Genomic DNA, 15902 nt, shown 5'->3' with positions numbered 1-15902 from the left:
CCCATGGAAATTCAGCCAACTAGCAGCTCAACACTAGTGAAAACCTAGCAAACCAGCTGGTAGGGCTATTCAAACCTGTCTGCACTTCTTAACTTTTTCCTAAAAAACAAAAACAACCTACAAAACAAAACAAACCAAAACCAAATTCTGAATGTGCATCTCATGTGATACTAAGATAAAAAGAAAATGAAGACTTGGGAGTCTGGGCCTCCTGTCCTCAAGTCAGTAGTAAAACCCACTTGCTGGGCCCAAGATTTCCTGTGTTTTCAGAGATTAACCTGGTTACTGTTTGTGAGTGTGAAAAAAGATAGTTGGAGAAATGAATGGTTACAGCAAATTATGTAACATATATGAAAATGTAATGAACGAGAAAATAATTCCTTCAAGCAAGTGGAATGATGCTGTTGTTCTTTCTAGTACTGTAATTGAAAAAGACAATAACAAAAAGTATTTCCCCCCTTGTCGTGGTTTTAAACCAATAACTAAGAAAATTACTTATTTCTTGCTGTGAGATATGGATTAGAACAAGAGCAAAACAGGCATAAAACTTAAAAGGGAAAAAAAGAAAGTTTATTGACAAACCACAATAATAAGAACACCAGAATAAACTTCCAGAAAAACATTTCCATCCCCTATCTACTCACTATTCCCTTGTTCACATGACAACAGAGACAAAAACTTTGGAACTCTGATGGTTAAAACAGTCCCAATTCTTGCTACAGTCTTTTCACCAGTCTTTGTAGAGAAACAGAAGTTTCTTCCTGTCAATTTATGGAGTTTCTCACAAGAAAACTATTTTTTGTTATAGTTTTCCATTGCTCTAATGTTAGCTGCCCAGAGCTGCTATTATTAGAGTTCACTCCTCCCATTTTCACATCACTCTGTGTTGGGGAAGGTGAAACAGGGAAACCTTAAGAATGTGATTGTTTGGCACTAGATTGTGAAAATATGAAGGCTAGAATCAAAGTAGAAATGAAAGCCTGCTTTGAGTTATAGGATACTGAGTACTGGTTAAGCAAAGAACAATAGCCTAGCCAGCTAGAGGAGAATCCCTGTTGATAAAACAATGTCCTTCTGCTGATAAGAAGAATCCAAAAATAAAGAAGCAAGGAAAGAACTTGTAAACCTCTGTAGAGTATAAAATGCAACACTGTATGTTAATATAGGGAAGCCCATAGGTTGTATGTAAATTCTTTAGTGGGTGTGTCTCATGGTGATTGGTTACTGGTAATTAGAATATTCACGACAGAAAAAGATATATTGGATTGTAACAAGAACTTCGCTCTCTTTACTCTTACCTCTTACCTCTTTACTCTTCTCTCTTCCCTCCTCTCTTTACCCCTCTCCCAGCTCCCCTCTCCCCCCCTCTTAACTCTCAGTCCCCTCTCCCTGCTCCTACCCCTCTCGTCTTCCCTGCTCTCTCCCTCTGCTTTTTCCCTCTTTCCCTCTGTCTCTCTTACTCCCTCCCTCCCCCTTCCAACTTCACCTCCCCTGCTCTACCTGGTCTCTCTCCCCTCCCCCGGACCACGTGGATGCCGAGGCTGGTGGTGGACACAGGTCTCCCCTCCTTGTACCCTTATAATAAATTGCTTATACTTGAACAGCTTGAACCTGGAGAAGTCTCTCACCGCGAGCGAGTGTTTTTACATCACCAATAACTCTGAAGTGTGTATGGGCCATGAGTCTAGAGATAGCGTTTTTAAGGATAAGTTATTCAAAGGCAAAAAAGTCTTCTTCATCTGTTTCTGTGAGCTTCACTAGAAAACAGTTTTCTCATTGCCTCTCAAGGCTTCAAATCTCCCAGCACTTCACTATACCATAATTACTCTACATTTTACTCAAATTTACACTTTGAACACTTTATTCCTCTCTAGATCCTGTATCATGAATTAAAGGAGTTCTTTTCAGGACTTCATTGTCCATCTCCATAGTTTTAACAGAGAGATATTTCAGCTTAATTAAAGCATCTTCTTAATTCTCTACCTTTCCTGAAGCTTCTTTTCTTTCCTGTCACTGGTAGTTTATAATAGTTTATCTTTTCATGTTGATCACTCTCTTTTTCTCTCTCTGGATAAAAAGATTAATCCACAAGTCTCATCTGGGTAATGAAAGAGTTAAAATCTTGCCCAGGCTTTTGTAGATGGTTCGGAGATCTCTGCCGAACAGGAGCTGGAGCCATCTGCGACGAAGGTTCCTCATAGCTGCTCTGGAGAGCGTGGCTGTCTCCGCTTGCTGCAGGTCCTGAGCTTCTCTCCCTCTTCACTGGGCAGTTTCTAGTGAATGCAGTTACAGCAAAACCTGCAGCCGAGCCAGAGATCGGCTCGGCCCGGCCCGGCCCGGGGCCCAAGGAAAACCTTCCCCAGCCCACCCCCCCATCTCCCGGCCGGGAGACGGGGCAGGTCCAACCCCACCCGGCCGCATGGCCTGGGCAGGGAACGGGAGGCCTGAAGCTGTGCCACCCTTCACAGCCAAGAAACAAAGAGAGCCCAGAGAGCTCTGCTTTTACACTTTAAGGTAGGGTTCACAAGTTGATCCTACTTTTCAATGGCCTAAACTGCTGTCAATTCTCAGCAATGACCAATAATTGGTCAGGAGAAAAGACTCCAGCCAGTTCCCAGCAACTCCAACTCCCTTAAAGGTAAAGTAACTCCATGACACCCCTCATCTACTATAACTGAGAAATACTGAAATCAAGGTAGTCACTTTTTGGCTTTAGTCTTTTATTTGATCCCTGATGACAACAAAAACTAGTTTGGATTCCTGTGCTAACTAAGAATATTACAATTTACTGTGGTTACAAAAATTCAGAAGTGAAGGAGGGCATTACATCCTCCATGAAGGGAAGACTAGAGTACAATCCCATTTTCATCTGTTCCTCCAATGGGCTTTATTTTAACTTCAGCTATTTTTTCCATTAATGTAAATATTCTGTCAACAAAATTTCAATTGTATATTTTTCTTCATAAATCTTCAGCTTCTTACACCACATTTTAAATACACAAATTAATTTTAAACGAATCAACTAAATGCCTAAGTATTAGAAACTTCATCACTGAAACAGTACCACAGATTCAGAACACCACGCTGGAAGCGACCTCAAGGATCTTCTGGTCCAATCTTTCCTGCAAAAGCACGGCTGGACAAGAAGACCTAGCACCATGTCCAGCTGATTCTTGAATGTGTCCAGTGCTGGGGAATACACCACTTCCCTGGGGAGATTATCCCACTGGCTGATTGTTTTCATTGTGAAAAGTTTTCCTCTTGTGACCCAGCTGCCCCTCAGCTGGGTAGATCCCAGCCTATGACATACTCCTGGATTACATTTTCCTTACACAGGATTCCAGGCCAGACTGTCACACACCAGTTTCTTTAGGAGAAGGCTGTACTTGGAAACCCTAGAGAGACCCAGGTAGGCAATGCCACCGCTCACCTCCCACATCCACCGAGCAGGTTACTTTGTCATAGAAGGTGGACAGGTCTGTCAAGCAAGATTTGCTCTTGGCTCCCAGTAGGACTCATTCCATCACTTTCCCAGGGTCTGATGTTAAACTGATGGGGCCCGTAATTTCCTGGATTCTCCTGTAAGCCTTTCTTTTAGATGGGAGTGACATCGGCCTTCTTCCAGTTTTCTGGGACATCCCTGATCTCCACAACTCCTTGACTTCTCTAAAATTACGGAGAGTGGCTTTATGGTGATGTTAGCAGCCTCCTTACACCTCTGGTGGACAGTGACAGGGTCCATCAGTGTGTATGGGTCTAATTCCTGTGAGAAGTCACACACCAACTCTTTCTTCACTGATGGAGGGTCTGTGTTTGCATCTACCTGGATTTTTGTTCTCCAGGCCAGGGATCCAGCAGCGTGGGTAAAGATGGTGGTGAAGAAAGTGTTGAGAACCTCTCCAGCAGCATGGGTAAAGATGGTGGTGAAGAAAGTGTTGAGAACCTCTCTGCCTTTCCAGTACTGTTGGTGACTGTTCACTTCTCCTCTTTAACTATGGGCCAGTATTTTCCTTCTGTTTCTGCTTGTTGTTTTCTTTCTTAAAGAAAGGATTCCTAAAGGATCTGCAAGAAAGGTTCCTAAAGAACCCTTTCTTGCAGTTTTTCACATCTCTGGACAATTTCAATCTGAGCTTTTGCTTGTCAAACTGCATCTCTGCATACCCTGGCAATGTTCTTGTAGTTCTCACTGGGTGTCCGTCTGCTTTTCCATCTATGGTGCACTTCTCCTGGCTTTAAACAGACTCAAAAGCTCGCAGTTAAACCAAGGAGGTATCTCCCTACTTCCCTCACCTTTAAAGGGCATGAAAAAAGGTGTTTTTTTTTTCAAGGTTATAATAACGCTTTAAAGGGTTTTTGTGCTTCTAGGAGAGCGTTCCTGAAAAAATCCCAGTACTTGCTGTCTCCTTTATCCTCCATGGAAGCTTCCTACAGAATCCCTCACAACCAAGCTCTGAGCAAGCTGAAGTTTTCTCTACTAAAATTTAAAACATTTGTCTTGATGTTAACCTTCAGTGTGCTCAGCAGGATCCCAAACTACAATACTGTGACCAGTGCAGCCAAGGCTATCAGTAGCAGAGATATTACAAAGCAGTACTTTTTAACATTTAATTTGTTGACTTGTTCAAAACAGTCATTTCACAGTATCTAAAAGATGTAAATGAGACTGATCTGATGTACAACAAACACTGGGCAGAGCAGTTCTAGGATTTCACAGCAATTTCTGAAAAATCTAAATTAAAAGAAACTTATATAATATAAACCAATTTGCCTACCTAACTTCACCCTCTAAAAAACATTTTACTCATAAATGAAATCAGAACACAATTAGAGCAGAATTTCAAGAGTATTTGTGAAAACTGGACACATACCAAGGAATTTACTGACCTATAAACAAGGTCTGTGAAAGCACACAAAGATCATGTAGCAGTTCATATCATCCTGCAACCAACAGAAATCCTCCTGAACTTCTAAGGATTGCCAGGGATGCTGGAGTATTTCAGTTTTCCAAAGATTTCAACAGCCTCCCCAAGGGCCTTCCCTAACCCTGACACAGCGCTGCATAACTCACTTCTGTGTAGGAGAATCTAAAAGTGCCTCAGAATGCTGAATTTTTCTTTTTAGCCTTCAAAGAGTATGAAGCCTGTTCAAAAAGTATAGTAGTATGTAGTACTTACAGAAGAAAGGATAATATTTAAGTATATTTAAAAAACCCCAACACATAAAAGGACTGCAATGTTTAAAAATGTGATCACTGAATTTGACTGAGTTGGTAGAAGATTGTAGTATAGCTAATGCTGACACTGGCTAAGTACTAAAACAGACAAAATTACAAAAGGAAAAGTATAGAGATGTTAATATCAGGTCAACTACAGACCCACTTACTTTTTATACAGATTTATCCTGAAATAGATGTTATTTATTATTATTCCCTTTCTAACCTGAACATATGTATTTGTCCTATCTGTACTACAGTAGCCTATAAGGTTTATAATTTATAATACACAATAGTGCAGTGAAAATTTCTGTAATTTCATATTACACTTTAACTGAAAAGACTCTAGAGTTTATTACTGTTTTTTAAAACTGTGTGTTACTAACATCCCCAATACCTTTAATAGAGAACAGGCTACTCCTTAACATGTCATGCACTAATCATTACTCTACTAATATACCTTATTAAACTACAAAATGACATTTCAAACTGGACTATGCCAACAAAACAGTAGCAGGGAGCCCCTATTCCAAGATATAAGAAAGGCACAATGATTCCTTGAAGATGACCACTGTGCCAGGGTAAAACTTAAGGTATTTTGCTCTGAGGTCCTTTCTTTTTGCTAGTATTAACATATTGTAACAAGTTCATTTTCTTCCTCAAAGTTTCACAGCAAGCTGAAAAATAAGGATCAGTGGGCAATACTAATTGTTTCAGCTTGTATTACTTTTATCAGAAGACTTAGTGCTCAGTCTTTAATGTTAGCTAGTTACATCTGTATTTGGAAATGCAAAAAGAAATCTGAATGGAAAGCATCAGCATTTTTCCATGAGATCAATAAAAATAACAAGTTCCTAAACCCACCAATCTGAAAAATAAAAAAAAAACCCACAGCATTTGTTTTTTATGTGTGTTAAAGGAACCCACACCTGAATAATTTCAGCCATTGCTTTCAAAGCTGATGAAACATAATACACTTGTTACTTTTTCTTTAGAGCATCTAAAGGTTGTAGAATCCAGCATTCCAGAAAGAGAACGAAAATCCTTAAAATAGAAATTCCCTCTAATTCTTAAGAGAAGAAAATAAATCAAGTTCAGAAAACCCTATTTTCAGAGTATTTTCATTGTATTTTCAGAATATTTCTTTTAGAAGAGGTCCTGGCTCCTGACCCATGGTTTGGGCAAGCCCTCCATTTCCTATCATTACTGTCTGGTACTATATTACCATTTGAGAAAACCCATTCTCTTATTATAGTTACTACACAATACATACTAATATTATACATATTAATGGCAAGATTTCTAATTTGTTCACTTCTTACCATTTTTTAAATGGTGAAACCAGACAGTTTTTAAATGTCCGACAAGGACATGGCCTAAGAAATGTTTAAATTTCATTTTTTTTCTCCCTCTCACCTATTTAAAAAGGTTTTTTCCACTGCTCCATTGTCTGTGCTCAGAAAGATTATTTGTAAAAACCCTTCCCAAACCTGACTGACTATACAGGACCCAATAAAGCTAATGGAACAAAAAGCACTATCAATGTGAAAAAACCCAAGAAAACAAAATGCCCCACTAGATTTCAATAATAGCAAAGATGTAACTTGTGTTTTGTATAAATTTTTAAAACAGGTTTTAAAGCTAATTGCCTACCCATACATGGAAGGTATAAATAGATTATTCTCTAAAGAATGCAGAAACTGAAACAGAAAATCATAAACCACATAGTAAGATGTCTGAAACACCCATTATGACCATATTGAATTTGCCTGCTTGTACTAATGTAAGAAAAAACCCACTATCTTTGAATTCCGTGGTAAAGGGTGTTACCCTGCACTGCTGCATATAAAACTTCACACACTTACCAACTTTGAGAAGCCCTGACAGGATATTCTGTTTGCTGAAAATTGTTTTAAATTAACTCTTTCAATAAAGTGTTATGTCTGGTAAAATACTTTCAACTCATTCCTGTATTTCTCAGAAGTTTGGATTTGAATTTGAAATCCGTCCAGAAAACCTATGGATGAGGGGAGAATACAACACAGAAACTTTGTTTCACTGGACAGGGCTTTGAGCTGACTATACCAAAACAAGAGGACAAGTGACAATCAGTGTTCTTTTTCTAAAGCATCTAAACTTTGAAACTTTTTTTTTTTTTTCTAAAATGAGTGTTTTATATATTTCTATAAGCAACCTTTGTAAAGGAAGGGTGCTTCACCTAAGGATCTCAGCAGGAACCTGACCAGAGCTCCACCTTCTCACTGCTTTTCCAGTGCCTATCCTGATGCCCTAACAGAGGAACGATTAGAGTCTCTGAACTCTGCACAGTAAAAAGCTAATTCTATGGATAATATTTAAGATAATAATTCCACAAATAATACTGGCTAACAATGCAGAAAAACATAAAAATGACTCAATTACAATTTTCAGATATGTCATTATCTGAAACTATTAACTGAACACTTCCTTATTTCTGGGGAAAGAGAACTTACACTCTTTGTGAAACTATACCAGGCCAAAAAGTACGGTATATTCGCATTATTCTCATAAATGCCTGGGGTTTTTTTTAAATGGCCATTACCTCCCTCTCTTGGACTCAAAACATGTTTCAGCAAGTAAGTCTCAGGACTAAAAGAAAGCTAAAACTAAAGCTATAACTAAATCTTTTTCTTCTGAATTTGACACCCCCTTTGATTTTTCTAGAAGTCTCCTTGTCCTATTCAATTCCAGAATAGAAATTTCCAACTACATCAGTCATTATTCCATCACGTCTATAGTTTTTTTATTCTCCAAATAAACAATACAGGATTTTTTAACAAATTACTTAATATCCTCTTTGTTCCTGTTGTACCAGCTTTCATCAATGGCTTGGCCTAGATTCCCCAACTGTCTCTGCACTGGAATACACTGAGACACCTCTCATATGGACCTTGTAAGCCACTTACCCTGTTCCCTCTCATTCCAGCCCATCTTTCCAACAACACAGGAATTCAAGCTGAAATCGAAAGGACAGCAGTGCTAAGACGCAGAAGACATTGTGCCAGCCAATGTGTTATCTACAGGTTCACTACACACCAGGTGTGACTAAGAGTAATGACAAATGTGTGTGACAAACACAGAAACCTTGAGAGCTTCTTTAGTCCAATATTAGGCCAAGTCTTCTTGGAGCTGACCTTAGCAGTGTTCAAGCATTCCTATCTGCATCCCAGACTAAAAATTTTCTTTAGGAGCTAGCAAGAAAAATGATCAGTTCAAGTTGCCTTCCTGCTGTTCATCACTTCACTTAGCCTCCTGCTTTAGTTATGTCCCACTGAAATTTATGTTTTCTTGTACCTTAAGCAATAAAGTGTTTCTCTGTAAGTTTTGTACCTTTGCTGCTCACTGCAGCACTTTTTTTAAAAAGTGACCCCTAACTATAAGTAAGCACAGATCCCACTGTCAACTTTGTGATATAACTACAATGAACCACTAAGCCTACTGTTTTCTTTCTTTCCAGCCAGTTTCAGAGCAGTCTTTTGAAGCACAACTTCTTACTTTTTTTGGTTGCCTCTTTCAAGGAATATTTTCAAAGAAAGTAGATGACAGTCTGTATTTCTTTATTCATATTTCAATACGATGCTTAAAGAACTCTTAATACAACAGTATGATGCTGTTTTTCCTCCTCTTCTCCCACATTAAATTTTAGGACTTCCCAGTTTTCAGATGCACTTAAATTTAGAATATTCTTGTTCAAAGTGCCAATGTTTATGATTTACCTTTGTTTCTTAAAGGCATCTAAAACATAATAAACTTTAAAGCATTTTAAATTACACTTACTTACTAAAGCCAAAAAGACAAAAGAGAAAAGCCTTTTTATGCATTCTGAGATTGCAAAATTAAGAAAAGAGTTACTAAAGAAGAATTAATTGTTTGATGATTTGTGACCTAATGTATTTCAGTGTATGTTCTTAAATAAGTTTACAATATAAATGGTATGTAGAGCAGATAATGTAGATATTTTTGTTGGAAAAAATGCATACAGTATTACAAACATACAGCTTCTGCATTTATTTTCTTTTAAATAACAGTACTTCATTGTATTACTATCAGTAACTCACAGCAGCAGCCCCAGATCATGGTTATGCTTCCTTGAATACTGAAATTTCTCTGGCTGGGTATGAAGTAGAGTTATTCCAGGGCAATATAATAGATATATATACATATATGTATGTAAATATAGAAATATAAGGTATTTTTTATGAACACCTGTAACATTCAAGAATGTATCCCCGTGTTATCCTAATAGCTGGCCTTAAAAAAATTTGATTTTCAATCTTAGTTTTGTATCTTCTTAAATCTAAAAATTTTCTCTCTTTCACAAGCATTGGTGTAAACAAATAATTTCAGAGTTTTGTCTTATTTTATTGATACTTTATCCCACCTGTAAGAGTGGGACATCCTCTCTGTGAGGATGTTTGATTGACTTTATTTTACATAGACAACGTGATCTAGGCAAGTCTTCCTTAAGACAAATCACATTACACTTGTTTTAGTTGAGTTTTTTAATGGATTTTTGCATCAAACTATTAAGATTAATCATCTTTTCAAGAGAACACAGATTCATAATGACAGGTGCTTTCGCAAACATGCGTTCCATCCACTTCACAACTTTAACAGAGGTGGGAGATGAAAGTTTTTCAAAAATTGAAATAGCAAGAGACAAAAAAAGTGGCTAGTTACTCTACCAGGCAAAACTGCAAAAGGCATCACATGAGTTTTTCAGAATGCGCTTCACAATTCAAAAGCTGCTCTGAAGTTCTACAATTTTGACAATGTTGGCTAGAAAAGTATCTAGCTCAACATTTTTGTCCTATCATTCAGTCTGATCTTCAACACACTTTCCCTGTGCAAATTTATGTAAAGTAGGTGGAAAGGGTGCCTCGTAAACTGAGGCTCTGCTTCATTGTGCTTTGTCTTTCCTAAGTTTTGGCACAGCAGGTGTGACAAACTCGTCCTCAGAATTTACTTTTGTCTCATGTTGGCACATGTGCTGTAGGAGAATGTAATGGCAGATCATTACTGACCCTATCTCAGCACTCAATCAACAGAGACGGGGACTCCAGATCCTCAGCTCATGTAAAATGATTTAACATCAGAGGAACTGCACAACCATGAGCTTTTTGTTTACCAGTGGGCTACAGCTGTAATACAAATTCCAGTGAGAACAACACAGGATTTTTTCTAGCAACTTAGGCTGAGGTTTTTAGGTCCAAACAGAATTTATTAGGAAATTTCTTACCCTTTTCTTGTTGTTTTTTTAAATATGATTGATTCAGAATTTCCTTTAAAGATTTTTCAGGGACAGAATTAAGAAAGGGAAAATGTTTATGTCCATCTCCTTTCCCAAGGCCATGTCCTCTACCTTACTGTCACTTTCCCTAAGGCTGATAAAAATAAGCCTGCCCTTAAAGGAACAGTTGGTTAGGCTATATATATATATATATATATATATATATATAAATAAAATTAATCATATCTATAAATATATCCCACATACCTGTGATTGGGGAAAGGAAAAGGATCACTCTTTTCAAAGTAACTACATTTCACACTAACTCAGCTGCATTAAAAGTCTACACCAATGCAGCATCCAACTATTGATGGATGCTCCATCCAAATGGAGACATTTCCATTTTGAGTACTAGAGAATGGCAGAAGGCAGAAAAGGAAAGAAACCAGTCACTTATGCCTTATGTTTCTCAGGAATAAAGCCTTAAAATGAAAGCAAACTCTGCACTTAGATCCTGATTACTATTATTATGATACTCTGTTGACATAAACCAATACGGTTCTAAAGATAAGAGATTTTCACAGCAAGTTCTCAACCCTGGAGCTCCATGTAAAGCAACAATAACGTGCACTATAAACTGCAGAAGCAATAGGGCAGAGGGAAGACAAAAAGCCAGAACAATAACAGATCAATGCTCCACATGACATAGACCATGCGCTCTACTATACTGCTTAAAATTTTTGCATTTATACTAAGCCAGAAAACATAGATAAACAAGAAATTAGCAACAATTCACATTATTTTTAGTTAAGAGTAAAGATGCTGAAGAACATGACTTTTCAAGACAGAAGGAAAAATTGATGTTACGTTAAAATGTTGCAATATAGTGTATAAGGGATATAATAATGTGAATTCTTAAAAAATGAAATCTAAACAAAATTCAGCTTCTGGAGAAAAAACAAAGCAACCCAAAGGTATCTTTAATCTTGATTAAATGAAAACTGCTTTACTCTTTACTGATTTGCTAACTGGATACACAACCAAAGATAGAAAATTACACACCTCTGCATTTGAAAAAAAAGTCTAACCAGTAATTTTACAAGTTGAGGGGTTTGCAAAGGACTTTAACCCATTTCATAGGCTATTATGTGCACTAATATTTGGTTCCTTTCCAAATCACTTTCCAGATCACTCAGAAGAGATCAAGCCACCATCCAAGTGCAACGTACAAAACACACTGAAAAAGGAAGTTCTTCTCTTAAGGCTTTTTTTTAAAAATCACATTTTACTACTTAACCAAAAAAACCTCTCAACTAACAAAGGGAGGGCTCAAAGCTGCTTCTACCCTTTCAGGATGCTAAAAAGAAATAAAAAAACTCCATAACACATAATCCAAAATTTCCTTTTGTTGTACTCTAAATTCACAGCAACAAACTTCTTCAACCCTTCTCTTAATTCTGCTTTTTCAGACAGTTTATATGCATGCCTTCTGGTCCATCTGGACAATTTTGTGGTTCACAGCTCTGTCAGCTGCTGTGCTCTTCCCATGGGACTCTTGAACTTGGCCGGTTATGCCGGTGACAGCAGACCATTCCTCATGCAGAGCACAACACCCAGGCACACACAGGCAGAGGTGAAAAAGTAACTGGGGGAATTTGGGAGAGAAGTGTGTGAGCTTCCCTCACCGTAAAGAACAGGGAGGAACTGAACTCCTTTCAGCTGGGATCGGTATTGCATTGAGAAAGGATGTTTCTCCTCAGCACCAGCGGCCTCCATAATCCCTTCCATGCTTGCTTGATTCCTTTCGAGACTAAAGCTATCAGACACTTAACCAAACAGACACTATTTTCCTCTGGTATTTGAGTGGATTTGCATTTTTCAAAATCTGTGTTTTAATCCCATAAACTGCTCTGGGGAAAGGAGAGAACAGGTAACAAACAAAACTTAAGTTCAGTCCTTTTTTTTTTTTCCTTTTTTTTTTCCTGATGCCTGCTTTTCTTTTGCTGACAATACCATTGTGTTGAGATAAAAACAGCACCATTATCCAACTAAAAAATCAGCAGACACCCTTGTTCCTTCTAGGGTGCTACACTGCAAGCATCTTTGTATTGTCAGCCTGCTGCTCCTGCAAGTTGTTCATCTGAACTAATACGTGCAAGGAGGGAGATGCTAATGCCACCGTGCACACTGGTGGTGCTTGTCTGACTAACAAGTGATGTAATTCACTGTATTTCTTGTGTTTCTTCTCTTCCCATACACCAGCACCAGCCTGCCTCATTCTCGTTTTGACAGTATATGCAGCTACATGTGCTTATCTTCCTTATTTTAGACTTTGAGCTTTGCATGCCTTTCTGCCCAAAATTTCCCCTCTCTTGGCATTTATTTGCAATTATATCCACATGTTGGACGTTGCTAGCACGAATAAAAACTGTAGCAACTATAGGGTTAACCAAAATAAAAAATACTAGAATTTACCAAGAAATGGCATTCCCCTGACTTATGGTCCTTTCTAAAATTTCAAGACAACTCTCTAGCCTTGTGTGACTGACAGATCAGATTCCCTTTACAGCCTCTCTTCTTGTGCACTCTATTAAATAAAACTTACCTGTTTATTATCACCATACCACACTGAAACCATTTGCAGTAAGATTTCAAAGCTACTTTTTAATTCCACTTTGATGAAGGAAACTTTCAGAAACTTTTAATGTATCAGAACCTGGTTTTAGACACAAAGCCCCTTTTTGTCATGCCTAGTTTTGAGTAATATGCCTTACCTGTAGGTGCCACTAACATTTTTCCCACAACATTTCATTTATTTGGTGGTGTCTTTCTATTTTTTTCATCCATTTCAGGATTGCTTTTATTATCTTTTAGTAAACAGCTGATAATCACCATATATTTCAAAATACCAGAACCACAGCAATATTCAATTCAGTGATCTGTCCTCACTTCTTCCATACATCAACCTAAATCTTAGCCTTGTATATATATTACACCACTGACTCAGTTTTCAAGGCCAGCCTTTAAAATATGAACATTCAACACAACAACACATTCTTTTTGATAGGGGCTTGATTTCAGTGTGCTGAGACCACCAACTCCCAGAGTAAACTTTACTGTTATTTTATTCCCCAGAACCCCTGGATAGTTATACAGATATTTGCTGATCGCCTTTTCTGAGACTGTAAGATTTTGGAACATAAACTGCACCACTTAAGTCTGTCTCAGGAAAAGCAGGATTGGATGCTATAATAATATTAATATTTCCTAGTAATTGCGGTCATGCCATTTTCATATGTATACATGTTTCTCGGATTTTTGGTATGCACTTCTCTTATAAATGAAACAAACAAAAAAAAGGCAAAATCAAGGCTGAGGAAAACAAACAAATAACAGACTAAACACTGAGGAGTTTCACCATCCTGAGGTAGGACTTAAAGATCAACCTGAGTTGAAACTATTCAAAACAGTCATAGCAGTGTACTCAAAATCAGGAACACTGTTTTCATGTTAAAACTTTGAATTATTTTTCCAATATAACTTTAAAAAATGTAATTCAGTTTTAATTTTAAAAGCTGTCTAAAATTCTTTTGAAGTGTAATATGTATTTTTCTAGAATCTTTCAAAATTATGCTTTACAACTAGTGACTTCTGTTTTGACTAATTCAGTTTACCAACAAAAACATCTTGATAAAAAATTCCTAAACCAGCTCAAGCAAGAAGGTATTTTTCAAAACATGCTTTTGTCTTCCTGACAGCATCCTCCAAGTGGTAGTAGGAACTCTTAAAATTAACAGAAGGTATACGCAGAGGAGGTGGGAAGTTTGGAAAGAGCGCTCCAAATGCCAGATCTATCATCTGTATTATTAATATGTCAGATCTGGTGCATATGAAGATGCATTTCTGTGCAATGAATACTCCTCATGATATATGATTCCTGAGGTCGTGCTGAAAATGTGATGAGGTGTCCATTTAAGACTGAAGGAATGTCCTGAGTAAGGAGCAAAACAGAACCCTGAACTGCAGCAGCCCCATGCAGGGGAGGGAAGTACCTATTCACTACACTTTTAATGAGTTGCAGTGTGAAGTTAAAAATAAAAGCAGCAAGGAGAAGAATGAATCTTCAAGGAGTGAAGACAGCAAATGTGTGAGCTCAGGAAGCTCCAAGGCCAGGAGAGCTCTAGAAGATAAGGCTGTCTCTCTTTGCTTCTCCCCTAAATAAATCAATCTACTTAAGACCACGCATAATGGCTGAGTTGGAGCCTGGGCTTCCATGAGGAAGATCCATCAAAGAAATCCTGAAAAGCTAGGAAGAGAGACATGTCAGATAAAAGTGCAAAGTATTTTTCTTTTGCAACTTTTTTTCCAAGTTTTATAATCACAGAAATATTGCACAATTGGAAGGTTACCCCCAAAAGTGTTGCAGGTGAACAAAATAAAACCCCAATAAATATGGATATTTAGCATCCATTTCCCAGCAGATTGCGCAGCTCAGCTTGGGGATTGGCACTTGTGTATCAGGGCAGACAGGGAAAGCCTCAGTTAATGCACTGATATGCCTCCAGCAGCAGACAGAAGGTGGAACATATTGTGTATGTTTCATCAACTACGTATTGTGACTATCTCCTTGGCTCTCCTTTTCTGATCTACACCTTAGGATCCTGTGAACACGTGTGAGAAAACTCTTGTATTGCCATCATCCCTAGAGCCAGTCAATAGCTTTCCTCTTTAGTTGCCCAGACAAATGCCTAGGAAGAGCTGAAGGTGGTGGTGGCAGTTGAGGAAAATTTTCACACAGCAGTGAAACAGGCATGTATCTCACCTAACACCTTCTGTGCCACTCCCTCTCCTCTGCAGGCCTTTCTGCATACCACTGTTACCTAAGTGAGAGGTTGGTGGGAATGATTTAATCTGATCTATCCAAAAAGGTCCTTTGTGTCCCAGGTATTTTTCCTGGATGCCACGAGGCCAGAAAACAGGATGCCAAGGGCAGAACTTATCAATCACTTCACTAGGAACCCCACCACAGTCCAAAATGCCTATTAATTATCATAAAACCACCCCATGTGAAAACACACACCTTTACCTCACCTACTAAGAGAACTCTCATGCTGGCATCTCTTTCATCTTCCCCTTCAGTTTTATTTACATCCTCTGAGATTTGCATTCCTTCTTTAGCCCATGCAAAACAAGAGATATTCCTTGCATCCCCGTGTGCATTGCCATGGTTACCTAGTTCATCTGCAGCAAAACGGGTTGGTCCATGACCTGACATCGCAGCTCAAGGAACACATTCCTCCCTTGTCCACCGCTTCTCAACCTCTCCGGCTGCAGCTGTTCTTTTGGAAAATCGTAAAGCAAGCAACAGTGGGGTACCAACACAAGCGCTCCCAAAGTCTTTTAGTGCTTTTTTCCCTATAC

At 38.2% G+C, this 15902-nt stretch overlaps 1 protein-coding gene across 4 annotated transcripts in view; it reads right to left on the bottom strand.

The window, feature by feature from the left end:
• The window catches only part of CDYL (chromodomain Y like), a 108669-nt gene that overhangs the window by 42752 nt on the left and 50015 nt on the right, over positions 1 to 15902 (bottom strand). The window lies entirely within an intron of this gene.

Source organism: Cyanistes caeruleus, chromosome 1 (assembly GCF_971803275.1).
Source record: "Cyanistes caeruleus chromosome 1, bCyaCae1.hap1.1, whole genome shotgun sequence".
In the NCBI taxonomy this organism is placed as follows: Eukaryota; Metazoa; Chordata; class Aves; order Passeriformes; family Paridae; genus Cyanistes; species Cyanistes caeruleus.
The sequence above is the reverse complement of the archived record's forward strand: the minus strand, read 5'-3'. Positions and strand labels throughout refer to the sequence as shown.